This window comes from Lagopus muta, chromosome Z, assembly GCF_023343835.1.
Source record: "Lagopus muta isolate bLagMut1 chromosome Z, bLagMut1 primary, whole genome shotgun sequence".
NCBI classification, from domain to species: Eukaryota; Metazoa; Chordata; class Aves; order Galliformes; family Phasianidae; genus Lagopus; species Lagopus muta.
The window spans coordinates 56880395-56903837 of record NC_064472.1 but is presented as its reverse complement, the minus strand read 5'-3'; the positions used below and the strand labels follow the sequence as shown (position 1 = coordinate 56903837).

At 40.7% G+C, this 23443-nt stretch overlaps 1 long non-coding RNA gene across 1 annotated transcript in view; it reads right to left on the bottom strand.

Annotated features, from left to right (window-relative positions):
• LOC125686700 (uncharacterized) overlaps positions 1–23443 on the bottom strand; it is a 67660-nt gene that overhangs the window by 29220 nt on the left and 14997 nt on the right. The window contains exons 2-5 of the long non-coding RNA XR_007373870.1: positions 13184–13222; positions 11067–11122; positions 10272–10386; positions 8861–8993 (exon numbers count right to left, since the gene is read on the bottom strand). This is a non-coding gene — a long non-coding RNA (uncharacterized LOC125686700). The remainder of the gene's footprint in view (positions 1–8860; positions 8994–10271; positions 10387–11066; positions 11123–13183; positions 13223–23443) is intronic.

Genomic DNA, 23443 nt, shown 5'->3' with positions numbered 1-23443 from the left:
ATTCTTTTTGAGTGGGATTTAGTTTGAGAAGACATAAAGCCTTTACCATTCTACTCTGAGCTCCCCTGGACAGCACAACCTTCTTCCAAAGAAAGGAAAGAACATTTGAGGACTCTTCCCTCAGTTCAGAGGGAAATACTTGCTGAAGTATATATACCACAGTTTCCATCACAGGATCAGAAGTGGGTAGTGTCAACTGTCAGGACATGCTTTAATCAAAGTTCAAAAAAACCCAGACATGCTGTACTTTAGATCCGACCACACTATCCTTACTTCCTTTCCAAGACACGTGGCATATACTGCAGTACTCTTCTACACAGTCTGATGTTTTCAAAACACACATTTGTGATGGACAAACGCGGAACATTTCATATTTGCTGACATCAGGATCAGTTATCTCCATGTACTGAGCAGCACGTACCCAGCCCAGACACAAGGATGAACAGAAATATGCCAGTTGATATTGGTAGTAAAGGAGTGGTGAAAACAAGCTCTATTGTAACATGCCTGCAAAGCAAGGAGTGGATGAAAACATGAGAGCCCCTGTTCAGCACCAAAACATACAACAGTCCTCTTCTGGGGCCATAAAGCACGACACTGAAATTAGTGATGATTCTTAACAGCCCTAAGAAAACAGCTACTAAAACCTTCAGTAATGCAAAGTGAGAAGCTTAAACACAGTTCAACTGCTCTGTACCTGTAATGATTTGGTTATTTACAAGAACCATATTTCATACATAATGTTTAGCATTACTGAGTTTGTGTGTGCCTCGTAAGACTAACAAGTTATAATTTATCAGTGTTCTTTCAGTTGCTCACAATGGCAGCTTGTATGCTTTCCTCCAGTAACACACGTGCTTTCCTCATGTCTTTTCTTGAGAACATTTTAGTGATGTATGAAGTCCTACGCGGTCTGCTTGCCTTATCGAACATCATCAGAAGAATAAAAGACATCAGTGTCTTCTCAATTATATTGTAGGTGAAGGCCTTTAGACTGAGGAAGAAGTGCTGAGGCACTGGCATACGGCAAGCACCTCCGTGATGCCGATGAGTTGTATCCACCCGATTAAACAAGTCATTGGTCACAAATACAGGACATATGATTGACTTGATAATTTCAACTGAAACTTCGCTCTCTTTCCTCTATCAAATAAAGCTTAATGTCAAATAGATCCCATCTTAAAGACAGATCACGAAGATTTTTTTTTTTTTTTTACACTGGATTAACTTCTACTCAAGTATTTAAGAGTAACATTTATATTGGTTTTTTTTTTGTTGTTCTTTGGCACCTGCAATTCATTTATGGAGATGATTTAGAACAGACTTTAGAAGCTAACTGCCCTGCAGAAAGAAGAAAGAATTCCCAAACTTGTTTGGTAACACGAACAATCTATAAAATCAAACAGTAGAAAGGTTTGTATTTTTGACTTAGTATACCAGGACCAATTTACAACAGTGAAAACTGTAGTGAAGAAAAAGAAGAGCATAATTGCAAACCATTTTTCTCTTATTAAAAAAGAAAAAAAAAAAAAAGCAATTCGCTATGAATTTCAGCATTAGGAAAGGCAGCTATTCTATTTTGCAAAATAAAAGAGCATGTTATGATAGCCTACCTTAATGACTAAACAATGCTTCTTTTACAAAGAAAGAAAGAAATTATAAAAACACCATGCACAGTTTGTCACTGTAAGACTTGTCAAGGACAGACACCAGACAGTAACTTGCATCTAACTGTATTTTAAAAGTCTATTGAAATCTGTCCATCTCCATGGCAACTCAAAGCATGTATTCCTCTCATATGATGGGATAAAGAGTTTTTGTGAGTTCTGTTTTCATAGTCAACCTTTTGTTATATACCCCGTGATGTTTGGTTTCTTAATAAATATGTGAATCTATATGCAGACATAAATGAGAAGTGATACATGCTACATGTACTGCTGCTTGCTATACTGTCCCTTAAATCAAACTTAAACCATAAATTCTGTGCTCTTCAAAGGCAAGTACATTTCAATCCTATTACTGTAGCTTTTCAAATATTAATGATGTAAGGCCTGCTTACAAACTAATTTTATTTTCCTCAAAATATGGGACTACTTCAATCCGTCAGAGCTCTCAGACTTCAACAAATCAATCTAAGGAACCAACAGAACTAATTTTCTTAAAAGTAGAGAATCAAAAGAGTAATTACAGGAATCCTTTGTAAACTCAAAATACGAAGCATTTCAATGGAACTTCAGCAAGTTGATGCTAGAGAAGAGACGTATTGAAATTGACTGCATTTTATGGCAGTGACCTAATAATTAATAAATGCAGACCCGAGGCCTGTTCCACCAAAGAGGAACTGCAGAACTCATGACATTCACTAAAGGTATTTAACAAAAACTACACATAGTGAAGTAAATGCAATTCTCAGTTGAACAAAGCATGAGGAGGACTTCACACAACTTTCCAAAAGTTGGTTCCAGAGCTCTTAAGCTGCACAAACCTCTACGATTTAAGGTACAAAAATGTCTAAGATATTAAGTAGAGTGACACAAAACACTCCATGACACTTCATCTCCAGCTTCACCTTCCATGGACCAAACATACCAAATTATGCAGTTATCCACCCTGCACACTCTGAACTGCTCATCGTGCTCCAAATCATTCTGCACATACCTTTCACAACTCAATTGAGAAAATGTTCAAATATTTTCCAGTACTCAAATGGCAAATCAGCTAAAAGCCTTTGATTAGGATTGCTAAGCAATTAGATATTTTACTCAGCACACTCTCTGACAAACTGAAGAAGCAGATGCAACCCAAAGTGGAAATAGTTACTCTTTGCTTCTTTCATGCTCAGCACAGCACTTCTAAGACCATCAGCTGTCACTTACACTCACGGCCAAATTTCTGAACACCCATCCTTCACTGTAACTAAGAAAAATACAAAACACTTCCATAATGCTATTGAATCATAGAACACAGGACTAGAGATGACTGAGTTTTCTGTTAACATCAACCTGCACCAGTCAAGTTGCTATGACTCTTTCCAAACATCCTTCTCACAACACTTGAACAACCATGCTAAAGGAGTTTCCTGTCTGCAGGCAACCTCAAAACTGGCTCAGAAAGAAGAAAGGCAATCACATATGGTACCTTTCCAGGAGCTCACCTGCCAATAACAGTGTGTGTGAAGTATCTTCAGCACTGTGTTTCCACCCTGTACATTCACGGGAGTGAAGTAAGGAAAACCAGCAAACAACTGAAACTGAGATACATTTACAAAAGAAACACCTCTTTTCAGTGATTACAGAGCTAAAATGAAGTCAAAACCTCCCAGATGAGAACTGACAGTTCTCAAGTAGTATTCAGACACTGCATGTGTCTGTGCTCGGGTTTTTTTGTTTTTTTTTTTGTGGTGCTGTGTTTTTGTTGTTGTTTTGTTTGTTTTAAATATCACTTTTATGGTTTCATCAGTTTTGAGTAAAAGCCACCATACTAATTAAAAAGTCTCAAAAATATATCAATACCAGATTAAAAATTACACCAGTGATAGAACAAAAAAAGGACTTTGTAAAGGACAGTGTACAAAAAAAGGACTTCTGTTCTACAATGCAAGTTTTGAACCAATGCCCCTCTGCAGTAGTCAGCGAAGCCTTACAACACCCAGACCAGCCCCAACTGCACCACGTCCTTTTGCCCACTTTTACATTAGATAGGAGCTTCAGAAGGTTTAGAAGCAGTCAACAGGAATTGTCTTTCAAACTTAGCTGGCAAAGGATTCCACCTATTCCCAGTGGATTAAATCTTACTCCACATTCTTTCCCCTGCTCTCTTTTCTGCAGAGACGTAGCAAATCGCCTTGTGTATAATCATTGGATATCAAGATGTACAATCAGTGGATATTAAGATGTTATAATCACAAAAGAACAAAAGAGTTAGGCAAAGTAGACTAAGATAATAAGGAGAATAAATGGAAGGCTTACCCGTATGTCAGGCTCACCTATAGAAAGCACCAGAAGAAGGGATCTCCAGAAGAGATCCTTCCCCACTGGTAGCCAGCTCTTCAATAGGTCTAGGAGGGGTGCAGCCAGGCTCCAGCCCTTCCTGCAGCACAGGTGAATTGCCTTCAGCTGTGCTCCTGTGGCTGACTCATGGCTCGCCTCAGGTGATCAATCAGAGGTTCAGGCCGTGACTCAGCAGTTCCCATACACACTTATTGATCTGACCAAACTCTAAATTGGGCAGTTACGTTTGGTCTCTCTTCTGTAATCTGCTATTTCAACAGAAATCATCCCTACATCACATCTTGTAACTCTGAGGAATTTTTTTTTTTTACTGCTAGAATAGCTGCTGTGCTCCATCTGTGAGTTGCAGGGATATCTTAAGCTGACTTCAGAACTCTCAAGAGTCTTGTTTGACCTAATTAACTAAAGCTGACGAAGAACTCGCAGATCCTTTACTTAGAAGTAGTATAGAATAACAAATCTAACCAATGGGGTAAGAGAAAGTTATCCACCTTCTTGGTATTATTTTTCTCTCTATGGAAGTCACACACTGGTCTGGGCAACTGCCTGACAGCTACACACGTGCACGTCACCACTACAAATGCAATTGTGCATCTCTATCCAGCTCAGTGCCTCCAGAAGTCTCCCCTGAAGACTTTGTTTTGTTTCCTTTTTCTGCCCTGTCTTGCCTCTTTGGAGTACTCACAAGAATAAGCTTGGCTTTCCACAGCAGTACAAATAAGAACACAATTTTATTTTCCCTCCCAGTACATAAGAAGTGCAATATCAGAGAAGGAAATTTCTGGCAACTTATATGCCTTTGTGATACTAAAAAGGTACAAGCAGAATCTTCCTTTAAATTTCTTAGGCTTCCCAGAGAAAGGAAAACGTTACATTATCCAAATCAACCTTAAAGAACAACACAGAGTATATGTGCCACGCTAAAGAATAACACAAGAGAAAAACAGTGTCACAGACTTCTTGACAATAAACATACACCCATATGCTCACATGCATTTCGGCTGCCACGGTCATCAGAAACTCCACCTATGTTATAAGCAACACAGTAAACACAGGTTACACAGCATGCAGTTAAAACATTCAGTTCCTGTTAACTCCTTCCCAAAAATTTCACAGCATTGGAAACAGGAAAATTCCAAGTCAGTAGGTTATACAGCATGGTGACCTTAAGGACACAAAGTAGTTACTAACACCGACTGAACTGCTGAGTGATGGCCTGAACCTCTGATTGATCACCTGAGGCGAGCCATGAGTCAGCCACAGGAGCACAGCTGAAGGCAATTCACCTGTGCTGCCAGAAGGGCTGGAGCCTGGCTGCACCCCTCCTAGACCTATTGAAGAGCTGGCTACCAGTGAATCATAGAATCACCAAGGTTGGAAAAGACCTAAAAGATCATCCAGTCCAACCATTCACCCATTCCCAATAGCTCCCACTAAACCATGTCCCTCAACACAACATCCAGCCTTTCCTTGAACACCCCCAGGGTCGGTGACTCCACCACCTCCCTGGGCAATGTGAAGATGTGTGTGACCCATAAAAACACAGGAAGAAAATTACACTGGGCACCACATTTTTTTGAGTAGATTCTTACAATAATGCCTCCAGGTTGGAAACCTGCAGCACGTTCAAGTCACCAGCTCCCTTAGGACAGAGGTCCCAGGCACAGTTCCTTTACTGTGTTCCTTTACAGTGGGGAAGGATCTCATCTGGAGATCCCTTCTGGTGCTTTCTATAGGTGAGCCTGACATACGGGTAAGCCTTCCATTTATTCTCCTTATTATCTTAGTCTACTTTGCCTAACTCTTTTGTTCTTTTGTGATTATAACATCATCTGTAATGCCTGTAGACAGGCAGATCAGAAGGAGCACTTCTTTATTTTCCAGTACCAGGACACCACATCTGCACACAGACTACTTATTCAAATGGAAATAAGAAATGTTCTTTATTATCTCAAAACCAAAAAAGCATTTACTCTTCTAGAAATATTAAATATTTACTATCATCTGTTACAGATTACTCCAAGTACTTTTAGATGGGCATACAGTTTTTTAACCAGATAACCAGCACTGTTACAAAAAGCATTCAACACAAACTACTAAAAGCCTTGAATAAATTTTCTCCTGGCATTCATACCAGTATTATTTGTATCTCTACACCTTTCCAGATGGAGAGAAACCTCCTGTATTTTCAGAAATCATATTGCTTTCTTAGCACTTAGAGAGAGAGATGTTTTGAGTAGTTGGATTATGATACTACAAAGCACAGAGAACATCACCATACATCATCTTGATTCAAATTTTCTTAAGCACAACCTTCCCTTAAGAACTCACTGCACATAAATGCCTTTTTCTCTACAGTCTCAGCTTCTAGTTCTAAAAACAGCATTATTTAGTTTTCACATTGTCAGCAGAAACTGTAAGACTACTGCAAAACTGCGTGGTACTCAGGCCCATCTTTCCAATATATATATCTTATAGTCTACAAATCAGAAGTACTGCAGAGCTCCTAACTGATAGTTATTCGAGCTTCCCCAGAGTTTCTTCCTGGTAAGAGCACGGGCTCTGAGGTCAGAGAGAAGTGAGGAAGGCTTTATATGACTTGATTTTCTACAGTGGTTTCTCCAACCTGAGCTTTGCCTTATCCTCCCCTTTCTTAGCTTTCTCCTCTCCCCTTAGCTTCTTTCAGCTAAGCTCTTTGTCTTGGATCAGCAGAGCACCCCTTTTCAGGCAGTTTTAGTTGCTCCAGGTTCCCCAGACATTGCAATTCCTGAGTCTGTTGTCTAACTGAGAGGCAGGCAGAAACCTTACAACACACCCCAATTGTTGTACCAGAGGAGGTTCTTGGAATTTTTAATTGAAACAAACTCATCTTCCAAACCATAATCCAAACAAGAAGTCTGCCATAACACAGGATGAACAGCTCAGACTATTCAGAGCTGCCAAGAGATGCTCTACGTTTTGTTTGGCGGTTGTCTATTATGTAGCACTACTGCACTGCAGAGTGCCTGTTGCCATTCATAGGTACTGACCTACTGAAAACATCTGCGCTAACAGCCAGCATTTTAACTTTCACTACAGTTGAGAACTTTCCTACTAAGCTGACAAGGCACATCAGCATGATGAATAACATTAATTAGATTTCTCACATGATTCATATTTCAATGCGGGATTAATAAAAATGTCTGCTGGTGCCGACCCAATACTAAGTATTTCACTTCAGTCCCGTAACACATTTTACGATGTGACCCTTCTGTCACTTCTAACCAAACAGCACACTAGCACTGTCACATCCACGTGCACACCCACTACAATTCCTCAGGCCTCAGAAGGGTGGATTGCCAATGGACACATTTCTCTTACTCCCTAACAACAGCAAAGACTGCTCTTTCACGTCAGGAAAGCTACACTTCCACATCAGAAGCGTTGAACAAAGAAAGTAAAGAGAGCTTTACTTTTTACTGTGAAGGCAGTCAAACACCGGCAGCTTTGCCCGGAGAAATGTTAGAGTCTCTGTCACAAAGAGCATCAAAATCTGACTGGACATCATTCTGGGCAACCTGCTCTGCCTCTGCTAGCAGCCAGCAGGACGGCCTCAAGAGGCCCCTTCTGACCTAAGTGATTTTGTGGCAATTTCTGTATTATTTTTTGTATGATTTCAGAGGGAAAAAGCAAAATGTTTTTTCCTCCGCTTTGAAGCTCTGCCAACTTCTTTTTTGAAGCTGATACCTGCTTCCCAAGTTACATGAAGCCAGTAAATCTTTTCCCCAGTTATTTAAGAATACAATAACATTGTGTGTAATGCACTAGAATAGAAAGAAGTCCCACAGATAAAAACATTGAAGTTTATAGCTAGGCCTTTCTTACTCCCTCTCCTCAAAATGTAGCTATAACAGTCAAAACAAAATAGATCAGTAGAATGGAAGTTTAACTCATTTCTAAGTAAAATAATTCTCCTTTCTCAGCTTCAATACTACTGCCATACTCCTGTTGCCTTCTTCATAAGACACTGAGGAGAAAGAAAAATCTACCTTATAGAAACATACAACAACAGAGAGGTAAGTATTAGGAATGGAAAAAACAAGGAGTGTTGGATATAACAGTGGTACTAAGAAGATTGTATATTGCATGTGTCATCACGGAAGAAGTGGAAGCAACACAAAGGAGGCTGATTTTATAATAGACTTGATTGCTTTTTGAAGGGAGAAAAGAATGTGGCTCATTGTGCTAGAGATACACCAGACTCATCTTTTCTGCCTTTATTTCCCAAATATCTAACTACTAACACTTCAGGTGTAAATAAGGTTCTACATAGAGGTATTTCTCTAAACTAAGGAAAGAAAGGAAATTCATGTTTCAACCACCTACAGTTCTTGGTCCTAATTCAATAGTTACAGCTTAGAATTAGTAAGAAAAAAAAAAACTGTCAATAAATAAAAAGGAAAAAAATGTTTTCAAATATGCAGGTTTCTTATTTGCTGTTCCATAGGATTTGGCCATTAAAAAAAATATAGTGAGGTTATAATGGAAGTGGAGCTAGGTGACATTGTCTATCAGCAACTGAAAATTATATGAAATAGATGAGTGAAAGCGAGTGTCTATTTTTAATACTGGAAGGAGCAATAACATGGAAAGGCTTCTGTTTGAGTTCTTCCTGTATTAAACCCCGGACACCAAAACAAATACAGACTGTACTAATTCTTTGAGGGAACTTGCAGAGATCTTCCATTTTGGTGTTACTAAGCACATTTCTTATCTACTTAAGAACACAATTTAAACAAGGAAGATTTCAGATTTGAAGGCAAAATTTTAAAACTGCAAGAACACAGAAGAGAAGACCACAATGTTCTTACCACATACAGCTGTTTCCAGAGCACAGTCCATTCCTGTAGTGTTGTTGTGACCTCAGTCACAACAGAATCTTCACGTGGAACAACTGTTTCATATTGCCAAAACAAGAAGAGGACAAAAAGTAGGAGAGGTACTCTGGAAAAGGTATAAACAAGTAAGTGTCAGCACAGTCATTTGTAGTCATTTGTAGAACACTAACACTGACATTTTTTGAGCTTTCAACTTAAAGAAAAATGTAACAACTTGTCTGTCATAACACTCAAGCAACTCCAGTTTCCTTTCAGCTGTTCCTCCATTACTTTCCCAAGAATTTGCTTATGTGAAGCATTTTCTAGTTATGTGTTCAATATTTAATCATTCTAACCAAGATCAGTGAAAACACTTCTCGTGATTAGAGCATGTTGAATTACTTTGTCTGTAAGTGGGTCCTTCCATTTGTGTTCCATCTAATCCAGTCTGACCCTTTTATCCCTCTAATGAGCATCCAGTACCACCAAACACCCAGGTGATCTACCATTTATGGACCTTCCCTAACCAAAAGACTTCTTTACTACTGAATTTCAGTTAAACCCAAATAGGACATCCTTTAGCCAAAATAACAGAAATCATCCCTTCACTGCCAATGTCTTCTTTACCAATTAGAGGAGAAGCAGAACACTCTCTCCTCTTATTACACTAAGATATTACAGACAATTGGTGGTAAGGAGGAAGAAGTTAACAGTCCACATTGTGCCAGGGTAGGTTTAGATTGGATATTAGGAATATTTTCTTCACAGGGAAGGTGGTCGAGCACTGGAATAGGCTGCCTAGAGCAGCAGTGCATTTCTCATGCCTGGAGGTATTTAAGGGATGCATGGACATGGTGCTAAAGGATAAGATAAGATATTCCACAGAATATGCTTGTGATCAGAAGCACGATACTTAAGAATATTATACAGTATGCTTTATTATTTTACAAGTGTTCATACCAGTACTTGGAATATATTCTTAAATACAGGGGCAGAATTGGATTTATTTATTTTTACCAACGCATGACAAAGGATGATAATCTCTGAGTCAGAATTGCATTACATTCCAACTACATTCTGCTATATCAATTGGTATACCAATCTTAAGATACTTACTTTTAAAAAATTAATGTAATTGTCCTACTGAGAATGCAAACATTCTGAACTGATTGCCATTCACAAGCAGTGAATTAACTTCAAGCACTAGTAACGACAAATTGGAGGAAACTATTCTTTCCCACAAGGAGAGTGCGCATCAGGAGCAGTCACTCTACATAAGCTATGTGTTTTACTACACTCCAAAGTTATGAAGCATCAGTTCTACTGCTGTCCTTAAAAAGTTTACTAAAGTTTACTCAGCTCATTTGAGAATAACCATACAATGCAAGACTATTGGAAGTCACACCTTTTTCTGCAGGCACTTCACTAAATGTCATCTTTTAGTTTTATCTTCCCAATTTAACCTTCCACCTTGGGTGACCGTCTGAAATGGTGCTCTTCCAAATCTCCCCACAACTGTCCTAATGTAGAAAAGGTAGATAAGAGCAGTTGTGAGCATGCAGGAGTATCAGTCAACCTCACAGGAAACTGCACTAAGAACTCTGCCATCACGTCAGCATCAGCACTGCTATTCACATTAACTAAACTAACCCTAGGCCTAGTCAGCCCTTCTGCTGCAGTGAAGGTAAAAGATAATTCAGCAGAGCATACCTTAGTCATTCTTTGGGCTGAGATAGGGGGGTTAGACGTTTGTTGAAAGTTCCCAAGTAACGTAGTTACCTTGTCAGCTATAAATGCATGAAAATCTGTTCAGAAATGACACCTGCTGCCTACGTGCCAGTGCCTCCCGAACAAACAGAATGGAATATCGCATTCTGCCACTGAGGAGCAACAACAAATTAAAAATACAAATAGAATTCTTTAAAATAGGTGCCTATCAGGCAACACCTTTGAAGTCCTGATTTTATGGAAAGTGGAAAGGAATAAATAACAGAAGTGCTTCCTGCTGTGTGAAAAAAAAAAAACAAAACAGGAAAATCAAGGAATTTATAAGAGAGCTTTGCAGAAAATTGTTTCAATTTCAGAACTTAATAATCACAAACTACAATGAACAAAAAGCACTACACATTTTAATAACTACTTCTTAGATTCCCTTATAGAAAAGAAACTGCAGTTTCTTAAAAGAAGGAAAACCACTCACCCTCTGTTATTAAAAATTGCCTTTTTCAAGTGAATATAGGTTGCAGGGAAAATCCCCTGCAAGAGAAAAACCTGTAAGTTAGAAAGGCAACACTTGCAGTTTTCAGTGTTAATATATTTATACAATTTATTTAAATGTGTATATAATTGCCCATATACCACATTAACACCCTCTCCCTCATCACTGTGACAAAAACACTGCTACAGACTCATGCCAGCATTCAAACTGGACAAGCAATGTTCATCCCACAAAGCTCCCAAAGTGTTCAGAAACACTGTTCTGTGTGGAATGTCTTCTGGTATAAAAACAATGGATAAACCAACTATGACCAAATGAGAAGTCTCATGCTAAGCTTACATGCTGTTGCCTCTGAATGGACATGATCAAAATAAGAGATCTACATTTAGCAAACTTTCATGCTGCAAAGAGCATCTGAGCCCAACGGCATGCTAACAGGTGACAAGCAAACAGGCATGAAGTGTGACAAGTAGAAAGAGCTCTGAGAAATGAGTAGCTTGCAGTTAGCAGAAAGGAATGAGGAAGAGCAGTAACAACCAGGGACGCTGACTGCAGAGATGTAAACTAGCCAGCTCCAGTGCCTGTTGTGCAGCTCACAGCATGACATCAGCACCACTCCAGGCCTCCTCTTCAGCATGCCACATTGCCTTCAGTGACAAGGACTTAGGTTTAAAAAAAAAAAAAGCAACAAAACAAAACATCCACCATTCAATTTGTGTCTAGCCCCTATCCCAGTCTTTCACTGAAGAAACAAGTATTCTGTTTACCTGCATAAAACCGGGCTATCCTTCTAGCAAAAAACTGCCCAAACCCACCCAGAAGAGCTCCAGCAGCCTTCTGCTGCTCACATGACAGAGGGACTCCAACTCTGCCTGTGCTATCAAGTTCTCTATGTTTCATCTCATGAGAAAATAGGTCATTTAAACCAAAATCATCCTTGTACTCCATCACCTCTGTTAAAAAAAAAAAGTCCCAAACGCTCAGAGCAGGCTCAGCTGGTTTGTAAGGACGTGTGGGGAACACAATATCAGCACCGTTAATCTGCAGGTGAAGAACAGCAGTCAGCCACTCACGATTATTTCTGTAATCAAATGTGAGCTTTAAATTTTTAGAACTTCAACACTGTGTAATAATCCAGGAAGACATTTTTTTCAGCATTTTGAGAGTTTTGAAAGGAATTTTAAGAAAATTGTATTCAAAATGTTAAGGAAAATTCCTCCCTCTTGACAGGCAAGACAGACACTGAGGAATTAAAAAGAGGTTAAACAAGTAACAGCTTCAGGAGGAAAAAATACTTTCAGCCCTACCAAAATCTGGGAAAAAAAAAAAAAAATAGCTACTTCAGTTTCTTGCCTGATTCTCTTCAAATCCATGCTTTGTACTTCTGTAATCCTGTGCTGTTACCTAAGAAACCAAGGGAGGTTTGAAGGGCTCTCTGACCAAAAGTGAGCATGTACTCAAGCAGAAGAGGTAGCAGCACACACAAAACAAGCACAGGCTGTTCCAAGGAGAGGAAACAATTCCAGTAACAACAGGAAAAAAAGTAGTCTGAAACATGAGGGATCCAATGTTTTTTCCTTTTTAAATACAAGCTGTATTTATACCAGAAGACAACAAAGGAGGAAAGTATTTACATGTCCTGATACATACATTTACAGAAATACACATGCACTCATCAGGACAGTCAAAAAAGTTCAAGAAACAAAATGGGTAAAACTGGAAAATAACCACATGCAGTAGTTAAATGGTAAAAGTCTGAAACAAAGCACCCTTTTTCATCAGACACTTTTCCGTAATTATCTTAAAATGATAACACAAATTATTAAATGTGCTTCACTAAGCAGCATAAGATCAGCCTCCTTCTAAGGTTTTCTAGGAGTCACGTGGAAAAGGTCCAACTGGATGAGACTTATCAGTATTAGAAAGATTTAATTGTGCATATGGGGAAGATTTCTGATTTTGGGGGTGACAAAAATTGCTCTCTACATTACGGAAATAAATGTAATCTCCTCACATGGAGAAGTGAAAGGTAAGCACAACCTTGGGTAGGGTTGCAACAGCAAAGCAGAGATAATCTACCAGTAAGTGGAGAAACTTACCTTCACATTGGGCTTCTTAATGGAAACACCTCTACCATTCTAAAACCAGAGAAAACACATTACATTACATTCTGTCATTGCTTATGTTACAGTGAAGCAGCTGACAAGAAACTGCAATCACTGAGATCATCTCAAAAACCACTGTCAATACAGAGGTCAGACTTTAACATATTTTTTTGTTTGGCTCTGCAACAATGACAAGCAATTAAGGACTTGGAATGCTCCTATTTCTTTCATCAGGAATAAAAACAGCTCAGTATACTCGGTCACTTCTCTAACAATCATAAGCTACTGTTTAAAGATGTGCTCAGTGCACAATCTGCAATCATTTTTCCCATGTGCTGGCACAGGAGTCTCCTCCTAGTATTTACCTAATGAAAAACTCAGAAATTCAGAAACTTGCTCTTTTACAGACAGGAGAAGTCATTACGATACATTTCTAACATTGTTTAAACCAATATAAATCCTTTGGATGTGTCTGGTCTTATGCATGCCTCAAGAAAAGACTTCAGGATCTCATTTCACAAATCCAATTAACATTCTTGCACCCCCCATCAGATAGCAGAACCAGACAGGACAATACATCAGGACTAAGAGCCAAAGCTACCAGTGAAACAGAAGAACCCAATTACTTCCACTTCCACTCTAGGTGGGGTTAATGTCACTGCAACACAGGGAGTCATCTGGAAAAAAAAAATTAAAAAGCTCTAAAAACACCACCCGGTTTAACCATGAAATTTGAGGACAGATGACATTAGCATGGAGCACTTGAGTTAGAGGATGGAGGTTTTCTACAGAGAAAGGCTGCACTTCATGGACACACATACTGCTTCCTCACTTTCTTTTCCAGTAGCTCAGAACAGACTCAAGCTGCCTGACTCTGCCCAGCCCAGGCAAAGGCAAGCAGGTCACTCCAACTGGTTTTGAATAAATGAACCCCTGCACAGGGTGTGGGGCTTGGATGGAGGCAACGCAGTTTACATCAGCCTGCATACTGTGGATTGGTGGCTAAAACCATGCTGAGAATTGAGCAACAATTGCTCAGCATTGGTGCTTTCTCTCTTCCTCACTCTGTCACCCCAACAAAGTGCTGCTGCAAGAATTCCCCAGTTTCTTAACTGAACTGATTTTAAACACCTGGAGCTTTTAGCTTTCAGTATGCACAAAGCTGAACTCAAGTGGTGCAGAAGAAAACAGAATGAATTGTATGCCCATGGCAGTGTGCTCTGGACAAGTTGCTGTATCTTCAAGCCCTGTTCCACCTTTGCTTTTCCACAGACTGCACCATACCATACTGACATGAGGAATCAAACCCTATAACCACACAGTAGTTATAAAGCAGATATGTTTTAATCAGTGCTGCACAGAAACCAGGGATCATTCCTCCTAACCTGCACACCACCTAGAAAAATTGTGCTACAGACCCAGACCAAACTAATAGATAATCAATAACCTTCCCAGAATTCGGATACATACTCATTACACCCCCAAGAGTTCATTAGCATGCAGACCCTCCCCTCTTGCGCGTGCGTAGTGGGTCGTGGGATGACGATTGTCGTCTTCCTCGCAAAGGCTTCTGACCTTTCTCCCTGTAAACTTCTGACCTTTCGGGGAGGCATCGCCCCAAAACAGTTTCTTCTTGCCACATGGATATCTAATCACCTCCCTGCCAAATGTCCTCGGGCTGTTCTCAAACCCTTATCTGCATGGCCTTCATCTCCCTCACTATCTACGACCCAGTGTCTGCCATCCCTTATTTTCTAACAAGGTCTACATTCTTGCTTCTATAAACTATCTCTAACCATCCCCATTCACCCCCCTTATTCTCAGTCACTGTGAAGCCTTTCACTTATGGGGCCCTTCTCACATTTCAGTTCCCCCTTTTCTTTAATCTAGCAGGATTTCCACCTGCTAGATTACTCTTTCTTAGCATGTGAAATAAGCCCCACTTTCCACCTTTTCTCTGAACTCATGTCTCTTCCATATCTCATACTCCCTTCTAGTATTCCGGCACAGGCACAAAGAACACCTCATTACTTACAGGTAAGGATCACCAATAGTACCAGTACGATGCATGTCAAGAAAAGCCACCTTAACCATCCTAGATTTGGTAACCAGCTAGTAAGTGAGCCCCATAGATCTGTTTCCCAGTCCTGTTATCGATACTTGTCCTATGCAGGACTTTTATTTGCTCCCAGATTTTCCTTAAGTCTGTTCCAATTCTCAGATCCTTATTTACATAAGCACGGCAACTCTGATTTATTATTGTGCATACTCCTCCTTCTTTAACTGTTAACAGATCTAATTGTATCCTGTTTTGGAGTACCACTTTGGACAAAGAGAATACCTCTTCTTGGATTGCTCGTAATGTGTTTGTTGTGGCATTTTCTACTATTTCTAGAGTTGCAGAGATATTCACTATAGCCTATAGAGTTCCGAGAAATCAGTTTGCCATCATTGCCCTCTCTTCTAAATCATTAATTAGATTCCCATCCTTTCTAGAGTATTTTACAGGTTCTGACTCAGCTTCAGAGACTTTAAGTTTACCGTCTGGAATTAAAGCCCTCTTCAACTGCCTGTTCTGCCACCTAACCCACCATCTTAGTTCCAGTTTCCTGTACAGTGTTACCCTTCTGATGTCCTTTACAATGTATAATAGCCACGCTCTTCAGTAGATTTACATCATGCTGTTTTCCTTGGGTGTGCAATCCTTGCTCTTTCCAGATGGTACTGTGAGCATGTAGCACCCCAAATATGTAATCAGCATATGTAATATAAGTAAGGCTCTCGTCCAGGCAGTTATTTCAGCCTTCTGAGGCAAAGTCCCCTCAGGTAATGGTTGTGCTTCGATTATCTTGTCAGTTGCAGCTACTGCATTTCCTTACGGTTTCCTTGTCCCACAAAACTGCTGTCAGTACACCAGCTGTCCTCTGCATCTTCTAAGGGTTTGTCCTTCAGGTCCGACTGGCTGGAATATGCAGCTTCAGTTGTTTCAAAGCAGTCGTGAAATGCTGGTTCTCCAGGAGTTCTGCTAAGGAAAGATACTGGGTTGACAATATTAGTTACAATTATTTCTACATCATCCTGCCTTACCAGGATGGCTGGGTATTTCAGGAACCTTTGGAGTGAGAGCCAGTGCCCTCTTTTTACCTACAATACAGCAGACACTGTATGAGATATTATTCGTTGGCCTAGCATAACTTCACTGGCTTCTTGAATGTTGAGTACCAGCGCAGCCACCGCCCTCAAGCACCCCGGCCATTCCTTACTCACTTCATCAAGCTGTCTGGAGAAGTGTGCCACTGCCCTTTGATAGAGTCCACGGCTCTGGGCAAGGACTCCCAGGGCTATTCCTTGTTTTGTATGCGAGAACAGCCAGAAGGGATCAGCCATGTCTGTAGCCCCAAAGCAGGGGGCCTTCACAAGTTCCTCTTTCAGCTGGGGGATGCCCTCCTTGCTTCCCATTTCATATAATATTTTGGCTTTACCAACAGTCCGTAGCTGTGTATCCACAGTCAGCCCCATCCTGTCATTCCTGGGAGCGTACGGAGTTCCTTGGCAGGTTGTGGCTCAGGGGTTTGGCACATGGCTTCTTTCCTGACAGTCCTTAAGGTTTCAAGTCCAGCTGTAATCTCATATCCCAAATACGTCACTTGCTATGGAGTTATTTGTGCTTCTGTTGAGAAACTCGATAATCATTTAAACCAAGACATTCAGCAAACTCACAGTCCATTGCACACAGTCCTCTTTTGCTCCTGTGGCAACTATGTACTGCAGTAAAGTTCTACCTTGGGTTGGAGGAACCCAATCTCAGGTTCACGAGTTGAGCAGCTCTCAAAAATCATTGAGCTGTTCTCACAACCCTGGGTAAGACTGTCCAGGTTAACTGAGTCTTTTCTCCCCATATTGGAGTTTTCCTGTTCAAAGGCAAATAACCTTTGGCCAAACCAGGCAGAAAAGGCGTCTTTCAAATCCAGAAGGCAAACTTCACCTACTCATTCCTTAACTCGGTTAATAAAGTGGATGGATTTGCTACCACTGAGTGTATGCATTGAACTGTTCTATTACTTGCCATCAGATCTTGTTCCAAAGTGTAGCACTTGCTTTCCAATTTTTCATTGGCAGGTTTGGAGTGCTGTATTTCGATTCAATTAGTAATCCAAACTCCAAAAATTATGTATTATTTCTTTTATCCTTCTACAGTCACAAAGCCTCAAAGGGCACTGCTTTACGCTGAACTGGGCTAACTTTTGCTTTTAACTTAACTTCTGTTGAGGGCTGCAGTTTTGGCTCTGCCAGGTATCCGTGATACCCACACTCCTAAGCTGACCTTATTTAAGATTTCTGTAACTTCTGGGGCTACAACCTTGTTTTTCCCAGTTTGTGTTAAAGGCAAACTTACAATTTCCAATCAGTTAATAGTGTTTGATCCTTAGCTCCAGTGTTACTTAATTTCTTGCCAGAATAACTTGGCCTGTACAAGAATTTATGTATTCCTACTTGCTTTCTCAGCCTACATTTAGTCGATCCCCAAAAGTAAGCCTTTTCTTACTATGCAGTAGCTCCTACTACTGTTACAAAATCATTTATGGGTGATAAGAGGCACTCATACCCACCAAAAGATAAACCCTTTTATCCTGCTCCCCTAGCTGCAATTTAACCAGTGGATCTGCTAGGGTAAACTTCCCAGGTTCCCATCCTTTGGCTTTGCAACCAAAGACAATTCCCTCTTTCTCTACAGTTTGCCCACTGCTTTCATTCCAGTGGAGTGGAGCATTCCCTGGGCTCTTCCAGCTCCCCTGTCTCTCTCTGAGTTGATTTCTGGGTCCTACGGCCCTGCTCTAGTGCCACAACAGTAGCAGCTGCTGTTATTCCAGTTTCCTTACTATCTCTATTTCTCAATCTGTTTTTTTGTTTGTTTGCTTTTCCTTCACGTCGCTCACCTCCCTTCAGTCCTGACTTCCCTGTCACACCCTTCTCATCTTTGCCGTCCTCAGCCTGCGTCCTTCCCAAAATTTTCACTTTCCAAACTCTCACAATTACATCAGCTACTAACATCATACTTCAATTTCATGTCCAAACCACATTGTCTACATGTACAGTCACACTGTAGGCAACCTGTAGGCAGTAACAAAAGCTGAAGAAGAATGCACTTGGTAGCACGTGCAAGTCACTGCCCTTCCCTTTGCCTGTACAGCTTTTTCAGCCGTAAGAAGTATTAATGCTCTCTCCTCAGCTCCTCTGAATCTCCTCTGAATTGCTACAATTCAGCAAAACCTCTGAAGAAGTGGGAAAGAACAATGACATGTTCATATAGAAATCCACAGTGTTGGAATTTTAGAAATCTGCATATTCGGACTGAAAAGCAGTTTTTACAAAGATGTGTCCCACTCAGAAGTCATAGCAATAGTGCAGTTCTAATCGAAAGGACTCTGGGGCAGAATTTACTGGGGGAAAAAAATGATTTCTTTACAACAACTGTACAAAAAAAACCCAAAGAACTCTATTATGACAGGATAACTGTTCTCTTGAATACCACTTAACGATTAAATTTACAAATCAGATTTTGAAATTGCGTGATAGCTAACGCTGTGACAGCTGTACAACCGACAACTAGCATTTGAACTGCGTTTAGTTTTTATTCCATTAAGAAATTATAATTAAATTATGCATATTGTAGATCTTACAGATATATTAGATTATGTATCTAACACATAAATGTATCTTAGCTTCTTATGTTGAATTTTAGATAAGTAAGTCTTTCCAGCCTTCTGAGTAACCATCAGACCTGGAGAACAGCTATCTTTTGGACACATTGGCACACATCAATAATTGCTTCTACCAATTAATCTGCAAGTAAGCCACTTGCAGACTATCTGTATGCACCTAGCATTGCGCAGTGACCTGGAAGAGGGCTGGCAGCAATGAGCAGTCCTCAAAAGCTGCCCAAAGGCGCCCACTGCCCAGAGCAGCCTGCTGTGACAGATGGAGCAGCACCCAACTGCCACCCAGCCTGCTGCCAGCAGGGCCACGGCAGCACAGCCGGATCTCAGCTTTTCATCTTGGCCTCAGCCACACAGAAGGCCATCCAGAAGTCATCCCTGCTGTCCGTAGTAGTCAGGCAATATTTTCCATGGCAGCTGTGTGGGGCCAAGTGAATTATGCTCCCTAGGCACACAAAAGGCAGAGGAAAATGGCCATCTCACTGGAGGCTTGGAAGCGTGGCATAGATACCACTCTCAAGCACTGAATTCTTCAAAACTGCAAAACAAACCATCTAGTGCTAGCTTTCAGGTGTCCCACACACCAAAAGCCTTCATCTGGCCATGCTGTCACTGCTGGATACCAAGGGAGCTAACTATATTACATGTGTGGCGTATGAATGCTGCTACTAACACAGAAATTATACCATGCAGCTTTTAAAAAGTTGCCCAACTACGATTAAAAAAAAAAGGATCTGTTAGTGTGTTACCAGTTATTTATTGTTAGCATTAATAGCCTTAAAGCTCCACTGCACACAAATACAGGCATACATACATATACATACCTGTACGCATGTGCAGGTAAGCACATTTGTTCCTTCACCCTGCAAAGGCCCACAAGGGTCAGCTGCAGAGCTACACAAGAACCTGACACAGGAAATTCTCTCTTCTATTCAGTGTGCTTGAAATGCAACAACTGCTTTCCACACCACTCACTGTGAAACAGTCCTTGCTGTAAGAGTTATTCAGTAACTCATTATCGTTAGAAATACCCACGTTCAGAAGCACAGGTAACACTGCTGTTTATCTATCTTGAACTCTTTTCCATGTCACTAGCACATTCGTGCGCATGTCTATCCTTTCAACCCTTATTCGCATGAGTTAACAGCAGTGTACCCACTCTGTTCAAAACAATCCCCAGCAATTAACGCACAGCGTAAGATGAAGCACAATTCACTCCAACTAAGGACACTGTTAAGCAGTGGCTGAGGCTGATGGGGAGCTCCAGAGCTCACCTAGTACCACTCCTACCCCACAAGGCCAACAAGAGCAGCTGCCCAGCCCTGTACCCACAGCTCTGAGGGACTCACAACCTCTGTGGTAGCCCATATTCAGTCCTGGCACAGCCCAGAAGTATTGGTGATGCTCAAGGACGGCACACGGAAATGACAGAGGAGCTCCACGTTGTGCAGTTCCAGATGTAGCAAAATTAACCCATCATTTTTGGGTATATAAAGTTCATGCCAAAAGTTCCTCACAAAAAAAAAAAAAAAAAAAAAAAAGGATAGTGTGCTTAACAAACAAACAACCCACGTGCACTAAAGCCTCCATGCACACAGGAAAACCTCATACTAGATGGCCTACCTTCCTCAATGATCTGAAGACTGCCACAAACTGCCTTTGAGGAACTGTCCTCCAAATTAAAGAAAAAACACACAGCCCACAGCCCAATTACTGTGACACTGTGACGAGACAAACTGGATTATCTTTTTGCTTTTCTGTAAGCAAGCTGCTCCTTTGGATACCATGCCTTTGTTTCTTCAATTTTGGAAGTTTCCCGGATTACTTGAAATGGTTTGAAAATATCATGCCTGCTTTCAACAATATCACTGTATTCCTTCAGAGTTATATTATTCTTTTCAAATACTTTCTCCTGAGCTTGCGGTGTTCACAAGACCTGGTAAAGCAACCACTATCAACACCACTATCTGAACTATCTGAACACCACTACCTGAAAGCCAGCCATTACACCACACTGTTTTTAAATAAAATACTATCAATTTGCACATGCAATACCAGATGTACTGTTTACAAGATGCTTCTCTATGGATTAAACATCACCACTGAACTGCAAAACTCGCATTCAGAGCTTTACAGGTAGAGGTGAGGAAGCCACCACTTTTCTAAAAGAATCACAAATATTCAGTTACATTTTCACTGAAGAGTTCAGTCAGCAGCTAATCGAACAAAACCCCTCAATGCAAGGGGAAAGCCTTAAAAGCAAAAGACAGTTTTAGGCATGAGAGAAGAAAAAGCAGTCATCTGACAAGCAGCAGGGATGTTTATATAGGAAATCTGGCACTGGAGAAGAAACAGGAATGTAAACTGAACAAACACAAAAAAACCCCCATGGTTTTGTGGAATGTGAGTTTGGAATTTGTGGATTTGGGTTCTGAATTTGTTTTTAAATTGTTCAGGATTAAAAAAGTTATTAAAAACATTATTCAACCTCAGCGTACAGAGAAACATCCTCATACTGTACCTTCACAGCCTCTCTCTCTCTCAATAAACATGTTTTACACCACTTGCTTACTCGGAATGCTAGGATAAAAAACGTTCTCCTTTTAAATGCAACAACCTCAGCCAGATTAGTCCCAGGAATACTGCAAGGGATTGGGATGTGCAGTTTATTCACACACAGACATCTACAGCCACACAAGAACTGTATTTACAGCTATAATGTTAACAATGGCATTCTCCTTCAGGAAGAAAAAGAACATGGGATTCAGCATGCTCCTAAATTGCATCTCTCTGTTTCACAACTAATGTTTTTCGTGTGTTCGGCTATTCCTAAGCTATAAACACTGGTATGCTTCATCAAAACACATTACAGTAACGTTTAGGAAATATGGCTAAAACAAACACAGGCTACACTTTATGTGATGAAAATTTCTTGCAAGACCCAACTGCAACACAACACCAGGTCAGGGGTCAATATTTTCTGGATGGATGGTTAACTTAAAACACCCTGACCCTCCCCCATCAGGCTGCATTAGTGCCAGAAGCGCTCAGCCTTTCCTACAAAACGTGGGTCAGGCTAGTTCTTCATCCAAGTGCTTTGATTTGATGTGTCATTATTCCACAGCAACTTATTAAGATCTGCTGTATTCAAACATTTTTACATTCTTACATAGCAAACAGAGTTGCCTCCTGGACACCACTGTTACCTTCACATTTCTCCAGGATCTGCATGGTCTCACCTGGCTCCAGGACCAAGCCTTGCAGCACAGCTCCTTGGAAAGGAGCATATCACTAAAGGGCAGGGAAAGAAGGAGACACGCAGGGGTTGAATCTGAGCGTTAATTTTCCTTCTAAGCATAGCACTTCAGCTCATTCCCTAAATAAAAATAGCTATCACACAATTGCCCAGAAAACCTGTCAGCCAACTTCTCTGCATCACATTCTCCATTTCAGCCCTTATCACAGGTTAAGCTCAGCAGAGACATAAAAGTTGCATTTCTTATGAAACTTTTGAATCAAGCAAGGCTTGATCACTTCAATCACCAATTCCAGATTCATATTAGACACAAAAACTTCCTTGTCTCACTTCTTACTCTCTTGCACAATGCATCAGAGCACACAGTCCTAACTTCAAAGAAAATAATGAAGAGCTGTAACAGATTTCCTTCAAGTTGCAACCATTGCAATTAACATTTGTGCAATTAATACACTAGGAAAATCCTATACTAATGTGTACTATGATGTTCAACTGGATACCCTGCAGAATAAAAAGGAATCTGTACTTTTCAAGAACTACCACACTGAACTTCTGAAACATTTCTGAAGGCAATTTAATTAACCTCAATTTTAAACACAAATTTAAAAACTGTGATTCATTCCCCACTGCTCCAATTCCCATGTTTGCCCATCAGCACATACAACTCACACAGGCACAGACATAACTCAGCCACCCAAGCCCTTTGCCCTCAGCACACAGGCCCAGACCCCTTGGACTGGCTGCCCAGCGCCTGCACACAGCACAGCACAGTGACGCCAGTGGGATCCCAAGAGCTGGGACCACAACCTGCAGTAAGCACCAGACTTTCACAGTTCTCTTGAATGCTCCCCTTAAATACAAGTGCTTGGCTAAAGGTGAGATGTCTCCCTGTGATGGAGCTGCTGTTCATCTCCACCTTGAATGCCTTTTCGTGTCAAAGACACTGAATCCCTTATGACTGGAGCTGCTTTGTGCAGAACTGCCATCAGCTAACCAGGAAGCCAAGCAACGCAACAACTAGACCCCCCTGCAGTAATGGAGAACCCACGAAGAACTTACAACTGCAGTTTTCAATTAAAGAAAATCACTTCATGTTTCTCCCAGCTGGGAGAGGGAGAAGCATCTCCCAATGGTTCACCAGCAGGCCACCATCAGAGCTCTGGCAACCTTCTCCTTGCCCCTCCAGCAATCCACACGAATGACCTTTAAATTCTGATCATTTTTTTTTTCTTAATCGGGAATAATGACTTACATATATTTAGTCCTATAAGAAATCATACC